Here is a 21,327-nt window from a genome sequence, read left to right on the forward strand (position 1 = left end):
CACTGCTTTCGGCGAGGAGACTGCTTCTCTCCAGTCTTCGTCATCCAACACTAGGCCATCGGCGCCCCACTGCTCCCTAAGTGTCACCAATGGATCCACCATATGATTGATCAGTTTTTTGTATATCAGTGAGATTGTTTTTTCCGGGATATGGCCATCCAAGACCCGGTCCTCCAGCAGGGAGGCCTCCAGACGTGTAGTGTCTCTGGGATATTTGCAAGTAGGGCATGTCTAACCTGGAGGTATTAGTAACGCTCACTCTCTTGCAGATGGTATTTTCCTTGCAGGGCGTCGAATGGAAGGATCCCATCTCTCCCCCAGATGTCCTTAATCTGTGAGATCCCAATGAGATCCCATCTGTTGAAGCCCTTCATTTTCCACAGTCTGCCCAGTCTCTCCGAGCACCACAACGGGTTCGCCCGAGTAAGTCTCCCCTCCCATTTAAGGAATCTAGAAGCGGCATGCCACACATGGACCGCTTGCGCCGCCGGCCCAACACCGACCCCTCCTAGCATACAGAGCCCTTGTGAAATCCCCCCTGGCATTTGGCCACGGTCCATTGCATATCCGGGGTCTAAAGGAGAGCCATAAACAGCGTGATTTATCGCCGCCAGTTGGGAGGCCCAGTAGTATTTCCGGAGGCCCGGCAAGCCGATCCCTCCATCGTACCAGGGAAGAGTAAGCTTGGAGAAAGCTATGCGGGGCCTGCCGTCCCAGAGAAGCTGTCTTTGTAGGGACTCTATTTCTGTGAAATATGAGGGGGCACCGGGTCCATTGTGCTTTGAAGCGCATATAAAAGCGGGGAAGGGCCATCATTTTAAACAACACCGCTCGACACAACAGGGAGAGCGGCAGCAACTTCCATCTCACCACATCCCTCCAAATCTGGCAAGAGGAGGACCTGATGCAGCGGTTCTCCAAAAATTATTTCTAAAACCATGACACCTTTCCCTGAAGTACAAAATCATATCTATACTCGACAGTGAGGCCCATCACACCGCAAATTACTCACAATGCACTTACACCCTACTTCATGGATCGGTGAGATTCAAAGGAGAGCTGCTGTATCATAGTGGAGTGTCTAAACTATAACTGAATATTTATACTATTTACATCTGCAGATTGAATGAATTTACCATGGTTTTAATTAACAAACATTTATATTGACACGCCACCACTGTGGTCGACGAATCTTCTAGTAAAAAATTAGGCGTAGGAAAACTCAAGACCAGCTTCATTCTCCATTTATCTAATTTTTATTAAAAGCAAATTTAGCACGTCAAAAGTTTATTCACTTTATTTATTTCTTTATTCAAAAATGACATTTTAAACAGGAAATTAAGGATTTTATTTCAAACAGTTAATTTCATTTATTTTCAGAAAATTCAGAAATAGACTTTTTATTTAGATTTCAGAAATGCAAGTATTTTAGCAAAAGACAGATAGTTCCCAAAAAGTCATTTATTCTCCTAACTTCCCTAACTAAGACCCTCAACTAAAGCTCAATCCTCAATCAAAAAAGAAATAGAAAATTATTCAGTCTTACATCTCAGGAAAATCAGCATACCGGCAGCATCTCAGGAGGAAATCAAAAAGGAGTTTTTTCCTCACTAAAACCAGCACTTTTTTATACCGTTTTCACTAGCTCTATCTATCTAAAAGAGTAACTTTCAGCATAAATTTGAGTTCTGATTGGACAATTTGGGGTGGATGAGCATCACCTCATCATTACAATATTTGTTTTTCTTCCGTCAGCTAGATTTTTAAAAGGGTCATTGTTTTGGGCAATGTCCGGCCTAGTCCTGTTCTCAACTAGCAACTTCACGAGATGTTCTCACGTTCAGAACCATTGTGCTCATCCTTTTTGGCAGCCATCTAGACTTCCAGACCACATCGTCCTTGAACTGCATTCACTCCAGGCACAAGAAGCTCGCATTCGAACTCGGACTTGGGCTTGCGCATGCTCAGTTCATCTTCTATTTGCAGTTTAACAAGTCAGCCATATTTCACTAGCCCTCACAGGCCAGAACGGGAACTATCATAGAAACAAACACAAACGAACGTTAATTTTAGAAATGTAACCCTTCTGTTTACCTCCCCCCTTGCTAAGGTTTTCCTTATTAGTAGTTACCTAGCGAATAAGCAACATTTAGGCATAATATACTCACCTATCCTTCAGTTTCTGCCACAAATACGTAAACAAAAAGCTAATTTATGCCGCATTTCATTATTTCAAAGCTGCTTATTAGTTTAGGACACGACAAAATCACATAATTAGTTAATTATGATTGCAACATAAGCAAAATTAGTTCCCACGTGTACTTGTGTAGGTGCATTTCTTATTCTAGGTTGGTTAATTACACACATCACTCAATTAGTTCAAGTTATGGTTATGGAAGTGTGAATTTGCAAGGGGTACACAAAATTGTGTTTCTCCACCTTGCTCCATCAACTCCCCCCTTTGGTGATTTATCCCAAAATTTAGCAAATTTTATCAAAACATGTTTCAGGTTCTTCAGATTAGTATGGATTTATACTCTAGAATCTTTTTCTCTAGTCTCTTTCAAAACCTTTTCTCGGAACTCCTTGTAACCTGCGACCGGTAAACACGTGAGACCAAACCGTTAATTTTCTGATTGAGGTCTTTTATTGAGATTACAAGGGGAATAGGTGTCTGGTAGAAATGGTGCTTTCTGGCTATTGTAGTCGGCCTCCGGTTCACTCTTCTGGCGTCTTCTCCAGGGGGATGACTTCTCCCTCCTTAACGTCTATTCGGCAGGGTGGGCCGGCTCTGCTCCGATATGGGGAACAAAAAGAAACACAAGTGGAGAGGTTCCTCCGTTAGGATAGGGCTCAAGAGAGAAGCAATGGGGAGGGGAAGTGCAGGGAGGCTTCACCGTTGGGCAAGGAGTGTCAGAAGCAAGTAACCATCACCGAAGGCAGAACGGGTAGAGGCGGTCAGATGCGCTGGGTGCCCCGGATCCCCGGTTCTTCCCTCTTAGGATCCGGGCTCCCTCCAGCCTCCCGCCAGTGTGGGCAGTGACCTCCCCGATCCCACGAGACGAGCGCATACCTGTTCGAGCCACGTTCCTCCGGGACCGTGGCGGGGCGCTGCACAGGATCGTTGGTCTCCTGATGGTTTCTCCGGGTTCTGGTTCAGCTTCACCGGCCTCGTCGTTCCCTCTGGCTGCAGCTCCCTGTCTCTGGCTTCCGTCCCGACCTCCGCTCTCCCCGTCTTCCGGGTATCAACACACCCCTCATCAGGAAAAGACGCCTTTTCTGCAGATGACGCTGTAGGGTTCCACCCCCAGGAGGCGGGGCTGAAGTTGGTCTCAGGGGAATCCTTAAAGGGCCAGCACGGTGCTCCTTCGGGCTGGTCCTTCCAGGGCAGGCATATCTCGGAATCCGGGAGCTGTGAGAGGGAAAAGAGACTCACAGCTTCAGTGGAGCCGAGTCCCCCTGGGGAATCCAGACACTCCTCCATTTCTATATCACCTTTATCTCTTTCTCTTTCTCGTTTTTCCTGGATTATCTTCTTCAATGACTTTCTAACATTCCTTCTTTTTCTGTATATACAACATAACCTTATCATTAAAATTACTAATACTATTACTGTTACTGGAATTAGTATTGTGCCTATAATTGAACTACCTATTTCTTGAAACCAATGTTTAACTGCTGTAAAACTTCTACCAAGTCGTTCAAGAATACCATCAACCTCCAGTGGTTCAATTTCTCTATGCAACTCTGTAATATTTGTAATGTACTTTTCAATGTTTTGACTTTTATCTGGAATGTAGGTGCAACAGTGCTGTACCTTCAAAATTCCACAAACTCCTCCTTCTTTTGCTAATATTATATCAAGAGCAAGACAATTTTGCATTACCATAGTCCTCATAGCAATCATTTCAGTGTTTACCATTAAGAATCCACCTGCTGTGTCTGTTGAGAAACGATCTACTATCGTTGACAATTTTCTAATTCGATTTGCATTGAAAGATATTCCCACTGCTGGTATCAGTGCTCCAAAAACATCACCTATTATTTCTATGACACTCTCTCTTTTTCTACGACGTAAAGGTTTACCTATCTCATGGATGCCATTAGTACCTCTATCTACATGAAAGATTTTAGGAAAGACCAAGCCCACGTAGCAGGTCCCGTACCAGTGGTCAGGTAATCCATAATAATCCTTGTTTCCACAAATGAAATAAACACCAGGAAAAACTGGATCTCTTCCCCCTTTAAATCCCCAACCCCCTAGAATTCTATAAGTATCTTTACATTGACTTGCTCCCACAAAATAATTGTCATACACAGTGTTGTCTCTCCTAATACAGAATTTTCCTAACAATGGAGTGTCTATATTTATTGCTACATTCACATTTCTTTAATCAATATTCTCATCATTAAATGTCCAATATTTGGATTTTTCATGCTTTACTTTTTCTTTACGTTTATAAGCAATTCGCCTTTCCTCAACCATATCAAAAAATGCTTTCTCTTCCACTCTCATTTTGCATGTCAAATTATTTTTAAACGCATAGTCATGACTCAATTCATCTATTTCTAAAAATAATTCTCCCAGAACTGTGGCTAACTTTTTCTTATTCAATACCTTATCAATTTTCAATTTTGCAAAGACTTCATCCGAATTAGAATAATGATATTCCAATTTACCTGTCTGATAAAACAGGCTTGCAATCACACTACACGTGAACCCATATGTAAGTGGAAGGTGGTGATATGTCACCCCTTCGGAAACAGATGCAGGCAACTTTACACACACATAACAGTCACTAGCATCCATTGTCCTGACATATTCAGATAATAATCTTGAAAACTTATTTTTAGTAAAATCGCTAATAGAACTATCCTGATGTATTTCTGGCCTATATACATGCTGCTTGATAGACTTTGATTCCACATTTTGTACACATTTTGTACACCTGAACTCACATTATGTTTTAATTTCACTAAGTTATCCTGAAAAGGAATGACAATAGCCAAAATTATCCATATCAATATTAGTAATCCAGTACATATTAGACATGATCTACACCATTTTCTAAAAATAGAACATTTCGTTTTATGCTCATTGTTAACCATTTTTTTTTACATTTTTTTTTACACAGCGAGTTTTTCTAACAGGTTTTCTTCGACCTTGTTTCACCTAATTTAATTTTTCACTTACAATGCCTTTTCTTCTAACAGGATTTCAGGTTTTACCTTTACCTTATCTTTTTAATCAATTACCACTTTTCTTTGTGATTCAGTTCTTTACTCACTTTTCTCATTTGTCTTCATGCTGTTCAGATTCTCTTGACTGCTGTTTACTTCTTCAGTTGGAGGCAATATTATGTAGGTCTATTCAGGTGATTTGTACTTCTGATTTGGTCTTCTCACTCTTTTTGGCCTTTGAACAACTTCTATTCTTTTTCCCAATGATTCTCTCTGACTGGTTATTTCATTGACCTGTTCCTCTGGCTTTCTTTCTTAAATTAACCAGTTTAAATGTCAGTCCATCATTTCCTTTAGGCCAATTATCTCCTTTGCAAAATCTTTTTGTCTTAGGCTCCGTAGTATTATGTTCCACTTTCCAAGCCCTATTTCTTGGACTCTTTCTCAATGAAGTTCCATCTGCACTGTCATCAGTCTCACTTTCAGTGTCCTCGACAGTTTCATTAATGACAAACTTTACAACGTCTTTCTATTTTTCAGAGTCAGTTTTCTCTTTTGACAGTTCTTTTACTCTGTTAGGAACATCTCCATGGCTGGTACTTTGAATCTCATCCTTATCGTGAGTTTTTCCTTCTTTTCCAGTGTCAGGATTTTCGTCCCTGCTTCCAGAGCTTTCAGACTGTTCTTCAGAATTTTCTTGGTCACCAGTTTTATCTTTACTGTGCTCAGTGTCCTTACTGGTGTTACCAATTCTCGATCTTCAGATTGATCTTCAGAATTCGGTACTTCAATAATTTCTCCTTCTCTTTCAGACACAGAGCTAGCATCTGAAACTTCCAGATATCGACGGTCCTGTCAATCTTCAGTATCTGGACCTTTCTCTGGTTCACCTTCAGAGTCAGAATCAGTTGTGCTTTCACCTTCTTTGTTTGGATTTTCAGGTTCAGGCACACGGATAGTATGGCTTGCGTGTACCCATCTCTTTACTCCAGCACATTTAACGGCAGTGGTGCTAACCAATATGACCTGTCTTGGTCTCTGCCAACGAGGCACCAAACAGTTTCTTCTGCGGTGTACTTTTATGCGCACCCAGTCTCCAGGAACTAGGTCATGAGCTGGACTTTTCTCTTTCGTGTTTGATTCAGTTCCCACCTGATGGAACACAGAAGTCACCACGTCAGACAAATCTTTGCAATATTCCAGTATGATGTCATCATTTATTGTCAACAACTTATAAGCTGGTACATATGCCTGTCTCATCACCCTGCGCATTAGAATCTCTTGCGGACTCAGTCCAGTTTTTCTGTCAGGTATGCTTCTTAATGTCATCAAAACAAGTGGCAAGGCATCTGGCTACTTCAGTCCTATTGCCAAGCACATTTTAGCAATCCTGTTTTTAATCCTTCTATTTACCTGTTCAACTACTCCTGAAGCCTCAGGTCTATAAGCACAATACAATTTCTGGCGAAAGTCCAGTGCTTCACATACCATTTGCATGAGTTCATTTTGGAAATGTGGGCCACGATCAGTCTCGATCGTCACTGGGAAACCAAACCTAAGGATGATTTCACGTAGAAGTAACTTTGCAACAGTTAGCCCATCATTCTTCCTTGTGGGGAAAGCCTCTACCCATCGGGAGAACAAACAGATGATCACCAAAACATATCTGAGTCTGTTACAAGGTGGAAGCTCAATGAAATCTAATTGCATTCGTGTAAATGGACCTCCCTCCCGTCCTATGGTTCCCAAACTCACAATTGTTCTTCTGTTTGGATTAAACTGTTGACATGCAAGGCATCTCTGACATAAGCTTTTAGCAATCATTCTGAACTTTGGCTTGTACCACTTCTGTCTAAATAGACGAAGCATGACATCTCTACCAATATGAGCTTGACCATGGTACATTCGGGCCATATTTGAGATCATGCTATCAGGCATTACTGGTCTCTCATCTTTGTAAACCCAGATTTCGTCTTCCTCTCTTTGTCTGCATCCTGCTTTTAACCAGACATTTTTCTCTTCCTCATCAGCTTCTTCCTGCATTTGCCTCACTTCCTGCCAAGTTTCAACTACAGTTGTTAGCATTAAAGGACTTGAAACATGTTCTTTTTCCCTGTCCCGATTGATGGATGCAAGATTTTTAGCGCAGTATTTAGCAATTGAGTCTACATACCTGTTACCTCGGGTGATGTAGTCATCCCCCTTTTATGTGCTGCCCTTTTCACCGCAGCTATTTTGTCAGGCAGTTGAATTGCATCAATCAACATTCTCACAAATTCTGCATTATGTATGGGGGATCCTGCAGAAGTCAAATAACCTCTTTGGCACCACAGTTGTCCGTAATCATGGACAACCCCAAAACCATACTGACTATCAGTCACTATGGTAACCTTGATCTCCTTTTCCAGTTCACATGCTCGAATCAAAGCAATCAATTCTGCTATTTGAGAAGAACGAATTCCTTTCAGACACGAAGCTTCCAGTACATCTGCCACTGTACAAACGGCATATTGTCTTTAGTTATCGAGCGCATGACCACGATGCCTCGTTTTTAAACTTCGCTGCTTTGTAAATTCAAATTTACCTTGTCTCATGATTACTATGTCGTTTGCTGCATATTGCTGTGTATTGTAAAATTGTGATCCCGTGATTTTGCTGCTTTGCACATTTCCTCGCGGTCTCTTACCTGCCAGAGGCTCCCCGCATTTGCCTCACGTTATTCCTGCCAGCGCCCCGGTCCACCACGTGTTTTCCCGTTTGTTGTGGAGGGCGCCGGCAAACATTTGGTGTCCCTGTCCTTATTGGCCACAGAGGGTCACGCAGGGCTCGACACTCAGGCCCCACCTTATTTAGGCTCTATGGTTTCCTCCGCGCTCAGCGGGTGAGCGCAGAAGTTGCGCCTAAGTCAAGCCCGTCTGCGCCCGTCCGCGCTGATTTCGAGCCAGGTGCCAGACAGGCTGGTTCTTGTCCTATCTCTACTCAAGTAAGCACCCTCTACTCAATTGATACTCTATTGGCTCTTAAACCCCCTAGGAAACCTTGCCATTATACTCTTTGCCCCGAGGCCTTCCAAGGTACATTTAGGAAACCATCCTGGGTATTCATCACCGAAACTTGGCTCTCGGAAACCTCATGTCCTGATCTTGTAGACGCAATTCCCAAGGGCTAAGCCCTGTCTAGGATGGATAGAATTGGGCGAAGAGGAGGAGGGATAGGAATAATACATAAAAGGTCTTCCATCTGCCGAATTGAGCACCTCTCGTCTTCCTCTGATCTCTTTCAGGCCATGTATTTCTATATTAACTCCACCCCTACAGTCTCATTTTCTGGTATCTTATGTTATAGGCCTCCAGGTCCCAGATCTCCCTTTAGTCATGATCTGTTGAAGGTATTAGAATCTTTTATTGATAGACCTAACCTCACTTTTCTAGGTGATTTTAATTTTCATTTAGAGATTATGAGCTCTAAAGACACCCTTTCCTTGGTAGAAACCTTGGGTTCATGTGGCCTGACCAAACTTGGGCGAAGTTCCACTCATTCAGCGGGTCATACGCCTGATGGGGTGTTCTCAAACGACCCTAGACTGAAGACTGGCACCCTATCCCCCTGGCCTGGTCAGACCATCTGGCAGTGCCCCTGGTGCTTAAAATCCCTCTGTCTGCTTCCTCTCACTCGGATCCTAAGAAATGGGAACTCAGAAGAAACTTTAGGGAGATTAATAACGAAACTCTTGCCCTTTTTATGAGTAGACTTAGCCCCCTCTTAAAGAAGGACACCAACTCCGCGGCGGTGAATTTCTCAAATGCCATCTCGGGGGCCTTGGACATCTTAGCCGCCGCTAAGCAGTATTACTCTGCATGAAGGAGTCCTTCCGCACCCTGGTTTTCTGATAGACTCAGATTATTGAGGCAGGACTGCAGAAAACAGGAGAGGCTCTGGCGCACTAATTTTGATCCTACTGTGAAGAAACAACATAGACACCTTTTAAAAGAATATAAATTGGCTATAATTCAGGAAAAAAGGGCTTACTGTGCTAATCTGACTGCCTCTCTGACATCTCCCAGAGACCTCTTTAAGATTGTGGACTCTCTCTCTGCCCCCCAGGTGGTGGATTCCATAGTGGAAACCCAGGAGCTCTGTGATAAAATGTCAATTTTCTTCCACTCTAAAATTGTTGATATTTACAACTCTTTGGAACTCCTCAACTTGGAGCTGGGCTTGAGGTGTTGTCGTACGCCGACGACACTCAAATTATGGTCTCCCTTACACAGTCTGTGAATGAATCGGCCCTGAATTTTAGAAATTGTATGGAGGCAGTCTCCCAATGGATGATCCAGAACGTTTTAAAACTTAATGGAGAGAAGACGGAGGTCCTGATCTTTGGGGGCAATCAAGATGTTTGGTCCAATGAAAGGTGGCCGGCCTCCCTTGGGGATTGTGGCCTTCACTCGTACTTCGCTAGGAATCTGGGGGTCCTGATAGATACCTCTCTTTCCTTTGGCCATCAGGTCAATAGAACTGTTTCCACCTGTTGTGGCATTATCAGGATCCTCAGAAAGATTGCACCCTATCTTTCCCCTGATGCGCGGAAGCAAGCCACGTGGCACTCGTTTCCTCGAGGTTGGATTATTTAGGCCCACTGTATGTGGGCCTAAACAAGAGTCTGGTTCATCGCCTACAGATAGTGCAGAATGCGGCGGCCAGGATGGTCCTTAACCTCCCAAGGCGTTCCTCTGCATCCTTGGCCATGAATAACCTTCACTGGCTGCCCATGCAGTCTAGGATCTCTTTCAAGCACCTTTGCCTCGCACACGGGGCTATGTATGGCTCTGGCTCAGAGGGCATTAGGTCCCTCCTCCATCCTTACTCCTCCAGTAGAGCTCTCCGCTCATCAAATAAAAATCTCCTTCTAGTTCCTAGATTTACTAAAGCAAGATGGGGAGGTAAAGCGTTCTCTACCTGGGTACCCAAGCTCTGGAACTCCCTCCTACCCGAACTGGTGGGACAACCCTCCTTGGCTCTTTTTCGCAAAGGATTGAAAACCTGGTTCTTTCTTGAGGCCTATTTGTAGACTTGTGCCCGGGGACTTTAGACTATCTGATTTGTTTGGCGCATTGATGCCCTTGGGCTAAGTTGTGCGGTATAAATCTTCCCTCACTCACTCATATGCTGCACTCAAAACACCCTCATCTGTTCTCAGACACGAACCATCAATAAACTTCACATAGTCGAATTTAGGCAATGGCTCATCTCTGATGTCTGGTCTTGGTTTGGTACAGTATTCAAGAACATCTAGGCATTTGTGATCAACCTCATTTCTCACTTCTGTTTCCATGGTATCAGGCAATAATGTGGAAGGATTCACATTTACGCATCTAGAGATTGTCACATTTTCTGCTCCCAAAATTATCTTTTCATATTTTGTCATCCTATTGTTGGTCAGGTACTGCGTTTTTGTTCTAGTGAGGAGAATCTCCACAGAATGAGGTACATATACCCTCACAGGAAATCCCTTCACTATCCCTTCACTTTGTTCTAGACTGATGCTTGTAGCTGCTACTGCTTTCAGACAATCTGGCAACGCTTTTGCAACAGGGTCTAAAACAGCTGAGAAATACGCAATAGGTTTTCTCAGTTTTCCATGTCTCTGAATCAGTACTGACAATGCACATCCTTCTCGTTCACTGCAGTACAATTCAAACTATTTTTCATAGTCAGGCCTCCCTAAAGCTGGTGCTTCACATAAGGTCGTTTTTAACTGTTCAAATGCTTCCATCTCAGTTTTGGTCCGTACTATAGGGTCTCTGATATCTGCTCTGGTTAATCTCTGCAATGGCTTTGCAATCAGTGAGAATCCACTAATCCACTGTCTACAGTATCCTACCATTACCAGGAACATTCTCACTTGTCTTTGAGTTTTTGGTGGCTGCATCCCTTGTATCATTTTAATTCTTTCTGCAGTGACTTGTCTTATTCCTTTGGCAATCTTATGACCTAAGTATTGCACTTCTTTCTGACAAAATTGTCATTTTGATGGAGACACTTTATGTCCCTTTTCTGCCAAATGATTTAACAATTCAACAGTATCTGTTATACATGCATCTTTTGTCTTTGATGCCACTAGGAGATCATCCATATATTGTTGAATCAATACAGACTCTCCAGGCATGCTCAAACTTTCTAATGATTTCTTTAGCAACTGATTAAAGATAGATGGACTTTCAGTATACCCTTGAGGAATTCGGCACCATGCCAAAATACGATCTCCGAATATGAACGCAAAAATTGGCTGGCTTTCTGGATGTAATGGAACTGTAAAGAACGCATTACATAGATCGATCACAGTGTACCATTCTGCATCATGGGGAATTTGCTATAAGATCACTGCTGGATTTGGTACAATTGGACAACATGGGAAAACTATTTTATTTACCTTTCTAAGGTCCTGTACAATCCTAAATGTTCCGTTTGGCTTTTTCAATCCCATTATCGGTGAATTACAAGGACTACTCTCTATTTCTCTCAGTATGCCTTGTTCAATTATTTTGTTTATCACTGGGGTTATTCCTTCAATTATTTCTGCAGTCATTTTGTACTGGGGAATGTTTGGGTAACTCACACCTTCTTTTATAGAGACTTTTACATGATCTGCATCTTTCATCAACCCAATATCTTCTCCTGTGAAATCCCACACTTTCTCTTTCACTACCTCTTTTAATTCATTAGGTATCTTTTCTCAATCAAACACAGGGAACAATTTGTTTTGCTCTGCTTCAAGCATAAGCATTGTCATTTTATACAGGCTATCTTCATCTGGGGTTTGCAACTCTATGCCATCTGGTGAACAGTATATGGCACAGTTAATCTTACACAAAATGTCTCGACCTAGCAAATTTACGGGGCTACTATCACACACCACAAATTGGTGCATGTCTTTGAAATGTCCAATTTCCACTTCAACTGGTTGTGTCAAAGAAGTTTTAATCTGCCTATTAGCTACGCCTACAACCTGGATGTGGTCTCCCGAGAGAGGAAGACTTTGGACTTCCACTGACCTAACAGTAGAACGGGAGCACCAGTGTCCACTAGGAAAGTTATTTCTACATCATTCACTTTTCCGTTTACAAATGGATCAGAGTGATCTACCTCAAGAGTGGCTCCAAGCACACACTCTTCTTCCTCTCTCAGGCACCGTCAAAAACTTTCGTCCGACTCACGCCCACCTTCCTCCTGTAACCAATACTGGGGACTCACATTCACTCTAGGTGATCTATTTACCTGCTCGCCTCCGCTGAATCCTGTTTCTGCACTGTATCTTTGATGATTTACACTGTGTGGAAGTGGTATTTGTGGCACCTGACTTTGCTGATTAACTATCTGCTGATGTTGCTGTTGAATTACGTCATTCTGCACCTGTGGATTCAATGATGTATTTTCTTAATTAACTCTTGGTGGATACTTACACTCTTTTCTCCAATGCCCTATTCTACCGCAATTATGACAAGGGAACTTTTTCTTGAGCTCTTCTATATTTCCTACTAATTTCGTCTTGTTGACATTTCCTTTCAATTTTCCCTGACTTGCATCAGTATTTTTATTCTCTAATTGTGCCACTTGGTGTTATGCTACTTTCACTTGTGCCCACATAGCTTTTTCTTTTAATGTCTTTTGTTTGGCATCAATCTCCTCACTACAATATTTTGCTTTTCTTAAGACATCATCTACAGTGCTCAACTGCCATCCTATCATACTATGCCTAATCATGTCTCCAATTTCTGGTCCTAATCCATACACAAATCGATATATAAAATGACTCATATCCTTTTCACTCAACTCTTCATATCCACTGTATTGTTTAAATACTAACAACAATGTTTCATAAAATGCATGTACCGATTCTTTCGATTCCTGTGTAGTTCTGTCTATTTTGACCCAATCTGTTTCTTTTGGTGGAAATTTATTTTTCAAAAACACGATCACTTGTTCATATTTCCTCATCACTTCAGGTGACGGGGCACCTGTTACTTTGTCTCGAGGATATTCCTCTTTTGGCCAATTCACAGTGATTTTACACTCAGTCCACAGATCTGCTGGCACAACTATATCAAATAATCCATCAAGATCAACCCATAGCACTTTTGAAACTTTCACAAATCGATCCACCTGTCGATACCATTCTACTGGTTTTTCTCTTAATCAGGGGAAATCATTTGTAAATGATAGTATATTCTGTCTACTCCATGGAACATGTACATATCCTCCTCCAGGTATTTCTCTCATAGGGAACTCATTTGCGACTATCTCCTTTTCTCTGACTGGAAACGCTAATGTGGATTTATCACTAGCCTCCTCTTTCTTCTTTGCCCATTTCACTCTCCATATATTCACATCTCCCCATCTCCGTAACAACACAATTAATTCATGTATTTGGGTTAACCTACCGGCAGTATTCATATTTTCAATGTCTTTTTCTGAAAAATCCACTCTATAGGATTTCTGTAATGTTTTATTCTTTGCGAATTCTACTTCTTAGTCATTTGCCAATCCTTCTAATTGATCATGTACAGACTTTGCTTTCCACGTTATGCTTTTACACATGAACATAAGTTCATCACCTTGGTACGTTTTAAATCTGTCTCTTCCAATTGTTCCAATAATTAATTCTTCCATATCAACTTTTAATCTCGCTACATCCAGTACTTTAGGTTCATGCTCTTTTAATTTCAGAGTTTTAATCCAATCACTTAATTCTTGTTCTGATGAACCTACAGGTGCCTGCCTTAAATCTATTTTCTCTATACTCTTTTCAGGTGTAGCAGAGTCAGACTCTGCTCCGGTTGCATATTTATAGGGTAAACTCTGATTGAAAGTTAAGTCAGGCGGATTTACATTGTTCGTTCGTCTGATTTCTGACAAATCTGGATAAATATTTTCTTTCACTTTCTGCAAACTCTGTTGTAAAGGGATTGTCAAACTTGGTTCTTTTATTCTTTGGTTTTCAAACACTGGAATTACAGGTCCTATCGTTACTGGTACTGTTACTGCTTCTATATTTTTCGTAAGCTCCTGTATCTTTTCTGTCAATGCATTTGTAGTCCGTATATATTCAGCAGTACTTGCTTGTTCTTCAACTCGTTTTACTACCCTATTTACACTTTCTTGTTCATTGATTTGCTTTGGAGTACCGGTAAGTCTTGGTTCTGTCACTGAAGTACTCTGATTATATCTCACTTCTACTCTTTCTGGTACATCTCTAAAATTAGAAAATTGCCTGGGGGTTTCATTAATCCTTTCATTTACGGGTGGAGCATTAGGTGTAGTCCATAAAGAACCTGGTTGATATGGTGGCGGTCTCCTATTTAATATTTCTTCTAGCACAGCATCCTCTGATTCACTGTCGCCATAACCTTCTTTCCCTATTTCTACATTTGTCCTCTTTTCTGTGCATTTCCGCCCTTCATAATCATCCACTAATCTGACTGGATACATGCCATCACGCATGTCAGCATTTCTCCATCTACGCATTCTACTCTCATGTGTCTCTCCCCATAAATTACGAAATCTACCTCTTGGTCTGATATGTCCTTTCAACCTTTCACTTTCCAATTCATGCATCTCATCTTCCCACTCATCTAAAGCTTCAAACTGAATCGGTCTAGGTCTTAGGTCAAGTTTCATCATCTTTTCTCTCAAATTTCTCAAAACTGCCACATCAAAGGATCCTCCTTCCGTGAAAGCTAACCTACCATCATTTCTGGTATACCTCACCCAATTCTCTAACCAAACACACGTATGGTAACCATATTTTGACAACATATAGGAAGCAGGCGTTTTCGGCGGAGGAAGTAATTTTCCCTCTCTTGTGACTATCGCCTTGTCCTTCACAAACACACTTTTCAATTTCTTAAACCATGAAGGTTTCTTCTTTTCCTCTTCGTAATAGTAATCCATTTTTCTGTAATTTCCCTGTCTTTCAAAAGATCGCATACTATTCTGTTGCTGTTCCGTAACACCAACCTATCACAGAGCGGTTCACACTAGTGTACCAATTAGAACAAGATACATCTCTTTAGTGCTTAACCAATAGTTTTGCTGCTTTTCGTGATGCACCAATCAGCTCTTTGCCCTGTTTTGGTCACGAGGACCAATCCCAGTGCGACACTTTTGACGTCACCAGCGCTCCGGCTTCTGCAGCGCCGACTGACCCCTCCTTTACAAGATTTTTTCAAGAAGCCGTATTTACAAGATATTCAACTGAATTGGTTAGTAACTTACACAAAACAACACCATACGTCTGTTTCGCTAAACAAAGTGATAGAATTTTCTCAATCACACAAGTATTCTGTATTTCCAGTAGACAGCGCTTACCTCTTCTCTACCACAGAATTTTACATTCGCCGATAAAGTAGCACCACTTCCTCTACTCTACGTTTCTCTCAAGCTTGGGTTAAGCTCTATTACTCTCCCAGCATTAAGTTTTAAATCAGGATACACAATGATCCCTGTACTTGAAAGGCAAGATTTTATAGACTGCCCTCGCTATACATTTTTTCTTTCATACGGAAAGTCCCTAAACCAGTGATGTGCGACAACACCACTTGTGATATACGACGATACCATCACAGTATACGACGATACTACTTTTTGAAACAGACTATGCGATGTGCGACTTCATTGCCACACTTCCTCTGCCTGCAGACAGAGTGACCAGATTCATGCAATACTCGGAAGCCTTTTCAGGACTACATATAACGTAATACGAACTCAACAGATGTTAGTTATAATTCTGTACATCAGAACCCTTATATAACGCTTTATACATAATCCTATCTAATTCTATAGCAACCAATGCTCTGCTACCAAGCTAATTACTGATGCAGCGGTTCTCCGAAAATAATTTTTAAAACCATGACACCTTTCCCTGAAGTACAAAATCATATCTATACTCGACAGTGGGGCCCAACACACCGCGAGTTACTCATAATACACTTACACCCTACTTTATGGATCGGTGAGATTCAAAGGAGAGCTGCTGTATCATAGTGGAGTGTTTAAACTATAACTGAATATGTATACTATTTACATCTGCAGATTGAATGAATTTACCATGGTTTTCATTAACAAAACATTTATATTGACACGCCACCACTGTGGTCGACGAATCTGCTAGTAAAAAATTAGGCGTAGGAAAACTCAAGACCAGCTTAATTCTCCATTTATCTAATTTTTATTAAAAGCAAATTTAGCATGTCTAAAGTTTATTCACTTTATTTATTTCTTTATTCAAAAATGACATTTTAAAAAGGAAATTAAGGATTTTATTTCAAACAGTTAATTTAATTTATTTTCAGAAAATTCAGAAATAGACTTTTTATTTAGATTTCAGAAATGCAAGTATTTTAGCAAAAGACAGATAGTTCCCAAAAAGTCATGTATTCTCCTAACTTCCCTAACTAAGACCCTCAACTAAAGCTCAATCCTCAATCAAAAAAGAAATAAAAAATTATTCAGAGTCTTCATCTAAAGAAAATCAGCATACCGGCAGCATCTCGGGAGGAAATCGAAACCAGCACTTTTTATACCTTTTTCACTAGCTCTATCTATCTAAAAGAGTAACTTTCAGCATAAATTCGAGTTCTGATTGGACAATTTGGGGTGGATGAGCATCACCTCATCATTACAATATTTGTTTTTCTTCCGTCAGCTAGATTTTTAAAAGGGTCATTGTTTTGGGCAATGGCCGGCTTAGTCTTGTTCTCAACTAGCAACTTCACGAGATGTTGTCACATTCAGAACCATTATTCTCATACTTTTTGGCAGCCATCTAGTCTTCCAGGCCACATCGTCCTTGAACTGCATTCACTCCAGGCACAAGCAGCTCGCATTCGAACTCGGATTTGGGCTTGCGCATGCTCAGTACATCTTCTATTTGTAGTTTAACAAGTCAGCCATATTTCACTAGGCCTCACAGGCCAGAATGGAAACTATCATAGAAACAAAAACAAACAAACGTTAATTTTAGAAATGTAACCCTCCTCTTTACCTCCCCCCTTGCTAAGGTTTTCCCTATTAGTAGTTACCTAGCGAATAAGCAACATTTAGGCATACTCACCTATCCTTCGGTTTTTGCCACAAATACGTGAACAAAAAGCACATTTATGCCGCATTTCATTATTTCAAAGCTGCTTATTAGTTTAGGACACGACAAAATCACATAATTAGTTAATTATGATTGCAACTTAAGCAAGATTAGTTCCCACGTGTACTTGTGTGAGAAGTTGGCCTGATGTATGATGTCTCCAATTCTGGGGGCACCTTATATCAGTCCAAACAATCCCTTATGGTGGTGGTTGTAAGTCAACCTTAAAGACAAGCTATCCTAGAGGTAGCATGAACTAAGCAGCCTAAAGGCTTAACTCAGGAGGACATGTGAAGCCAGCTGTTTTACCATATGCAATCCTGTAATATCAAATGACAGGACACCACACAAGTTCTATATTATAAAAATATATGTATTTATTCTCAGAATAATCCCCTTTACTCTTTATGAGTATAGAAGCACAAGCGTTTAAACAAAAGCACAATATAACATATGAAAGTTGCACGTTTATGGATGAGGCCGGTGGCCACTCAAACCATATATCAAAAAAGTGGTATAAGTATCACTATTCGATTAGTGGTAAGGCCTAGGGCCTTGGGAATCGCTGGGACTACACTGGACTAACAGCAGTTAGGACGGGAGTAGCCCGCGGGATTCGGGTGCAGCGCTAAAAGCACACGCATGCACCAATGCAAAGTCAATGGTGCGTAAAAGTTATTGAGTTACAGTTTTAAGAGTCTTCCGACTGGACTAGAAGGACAACACTTTAGACTTAGACACTAGAGGTGTAAACCACTACAGGAGCACCGGCGTTCAAGAGTTACCTCACCCACAGGAAGCGATTGCACAGGTGCAAAAGCGTGTCGGGTCTCGTCGTGTCGATCTATGGAGCCCGAAGATAAAGATGCTGCAGGCGGCCAGAAGAGAAGTGTCCGGTGTGATCCAAGGGTGGATCGAAGATGTAGAGTACCTGAAAGCAGAGGGGACAGAGTCTGGGTCACTAGCCAGTGACCAGGAAGGAACCAGGAAGGAACCAGGCGATGTCGGGCGCAATCAGGTGCCAACGCATCAAGCAGAAAAATGCAAAAGGGCCCCACGCAACACTCGATGAGTGTGGAGGGGTGAGCTTCGGTGCAAAAGCTGCTTGGGGCTGGAGCTTCTGAAACTCTAATACACAGCTTCGAGGGAGCCACGGATGCTGCACGGTCAGCACTTCATAGTTTTTTCAAGATGGCCGGCCCCACGCTTCAGGTCCCCTCCATGGGTCTCAGCTTTGCAGGAACTGTGGATCGGGCTGTTGGAAGGCAGGAATGCTGGGTCTTGTTGATCTCTGTTGCTCGAGTTCCGGCGGGAACTGCAACAAAGCAAATGGTGATATGCTGGATGATGCCTGTTTGCACAGGGTAGTCACTCCTTGACCACAAGGGAGATTCTTCAGTCTTCTACGTTGAGTAGGATGTCGAAGGGTCTAGAGTTCTGTTTCATAAGTTTCAGTCAGGATAATCTGATGTGCATTGGCACTGCTCCCACCTTTATTCCAAATATGGGGGCTGGATTACCTGCTAGGTCCCTCCTATGGGTGGGACCCAGGAAGGGGGTGGTTACACCCCTTTCCCTTTGTCCAGTTTCGCGCCAGAGCTGGGGATGGAGTGCCCCAGAACCGGTTTGACTGGATTTTGCATGGGACACCTTGTGTGCCCCAGGCAGTGTCTAGTTTCTTTCAACCCTCCATGCTCCAATCCACTATCTTCTGTCTGGGGTGGTGTAACACCTCACTGTGACAGGAAACCCTTTGTCCAGGCCTCCCCTGCCAAGTTTCGGTCAGCAGCAGGAGGTCAGACTTGTGTTGGGGCAGCAGCATCCATCTTGTGATGCTGAGGCTCTGGTTAGGATTAACCGCGTTTTAAGTAAAGTAACATATCTTCTCCCTCTAAAAGGGTGGAATGCTACCCCCATCGCCAGAACTGACGAGGGGGTAGTATTCCAAAGTGTATGACACCAAACACGACATGTTTTGATAAAGCCAAACCAAAGTTAGCATTAACCGCGAGGATCATAATGCACTTAAGAGTATATGGTATGGCAGTATCACTGGAACAGCAGTAAGGAAATGGTTCCGAACACTGCAGACAGGCTCAGCTCATGCTAGAGCACCATCTCACATAAAACCAAGCACTCTGCCTCCAGGATTGTTAAGGCCTGCCATAGGAGTGACTGATAGGTATATATGTGCCCAGATATAGGTTTAGATATAGGTATACTGTATCTAAGCAAGGGGTGATTACACCACCTTGCCCCAGCTGAGTGATCAGCCAGTTTTGTTGACTTCAGTACCAGCCAGGGGTGGCAAAAGATATGCTGCAGCCCCTGGTAGGCCTTGGATGCACCTATGCACTGAGCACCTATAATGCATGGTACAGGGGCTGACAAGGTGTCCAGTACCAAATTGGTGATGTACCTATAGTACATGTCTGTGAATTTAGAGAGAGAACAGCAGGCTGTGGGTCTGATTAGCAGGCCCACAGCCACATTAAGTAAAAAACCAGTGAAGCAAAAAGCAAAAATTGGGGTGACCATAGGATAGCAGACTCTACTCTCCTACACAACCCCTCCCCCCCCAAACGCAGGGACATTAAACTTAACCTTGACCAGATAAGTCTTCATGTTCCAAGTGGAAGTACCTGGAGAGACCATCTGCATTACCATGGTCAGTCCCTGGTCTGTGCTCCACTGTAAAGTCCATCCCCTGTAGGGAAATGGACCACCTGAGTAGTTTGGGGTTTTCACCCTTCATCTGATTGAGCCGCAAAAGGGGCTTATGGTCTGTCTGAATTAGGAAGTGAGTACCAAACAAGTATGGCCTCAACTTCTTCAGGGCCCAAACCACAGCAAAGGCCTCCCTCTCAATGGCTGACCAACGTTTCTCTCTGGGGTTCAGCCTTCTGCTAATGAAAGCAATGGGCTGGTCTTGACCATCTACATTAAGTTGTGAAAGCACAGCTCCCACCCCCAACTCAGAAGCATCTGTCTGAACAATGAACTATTTGGAGTAGTCAGGACTCTTAAGGATTGGTGCAGAGCACATGGCCTTCTTCAGGTCATCAAATGCCCTTTGACAGCTAACTGTCCACTGAACCTTTTTGGGCATCTTCTTGGATGTCAGATCATTCAATGGTGTAACAATGGACCCATAGTTCTTTACACATTTCCTTTAATACCCAGTCAGGCCCAAGAAGGCTGTGTCTGGGTAGTTGGAGGAGCCCAGTCCTGTATGGCTTGGATCTTGCTCTCCAATGGTTGAACTTGACCCCCACCTACTAGGTGGCCCAAGTACACAACCTTGCTCTGCCCTATCTGGCACTTGGTAGCCTTGATAGTCAGGCCTGCCTTTTGCAGGGCCTCCAGAACCTTCTTCAGGTGATCCTCCCAGGTAGAGCTAAAGACAGCAATATCATCTAGATATGCTGCACAAAAGTCATCCAACCCAGCAAGGACTTGATTCACCAACCTTTGAAAGGTGGCAGGTGCATTCTTCAAACCAAAGGGCATCACCACAAACTGATAATGTCCACTGGGGGTAGAGAATGCTGTTTTGGCCTTAGACTCCTCAGCTAACCTGATTTGCCAATAGCCAGCTGTCAAATCAAATGTGCTCAGATATTTGGCAGAAGCCAAATTATCAATGAGCTCATCTGCCCTTGGAATGGGATGAGCATCTGTCCTAGTGACAGCATTGAGACCTCTATAGTCCACACAAAATCTCATTTCTCTCTTTCCATCTTTGGTATGAGGTTTTGGCACCAGGACTACTGGGCTGGCCCAGGGGCTCTCTGATGGCTCAGTCATTCCAAGTTCTAGCATTTTCTGCACCTCAGCCTTTATACCATCCCTGACATGGTCAGGTTGCCTGTAGATCTTATTCTTCACAGGCAGACTGTCACCAGTGTCCACCTCATGGGTGCACCAGTTAGTTTGACTGGGTGTAAGAGAAAACATATGTCTATGGGCCTGCAACACCTGTCTGCAGTCAATCTGTTGCTGGTCAG

Source organism: Lissotriton helveticus, chromosome 3_1 (assembly GCF_964261635.1).
Source record: "Lissotriton helveticus chromosome 3_1, aLisHel1.1, whole genome shotgun sequence".
NCBI classification, from domain to species: Eukaryota; Metazoa; Chordata; class Amphibia; order Caudata; family Salamandridae; genus Lissotriton; species Lissotriton helveticus.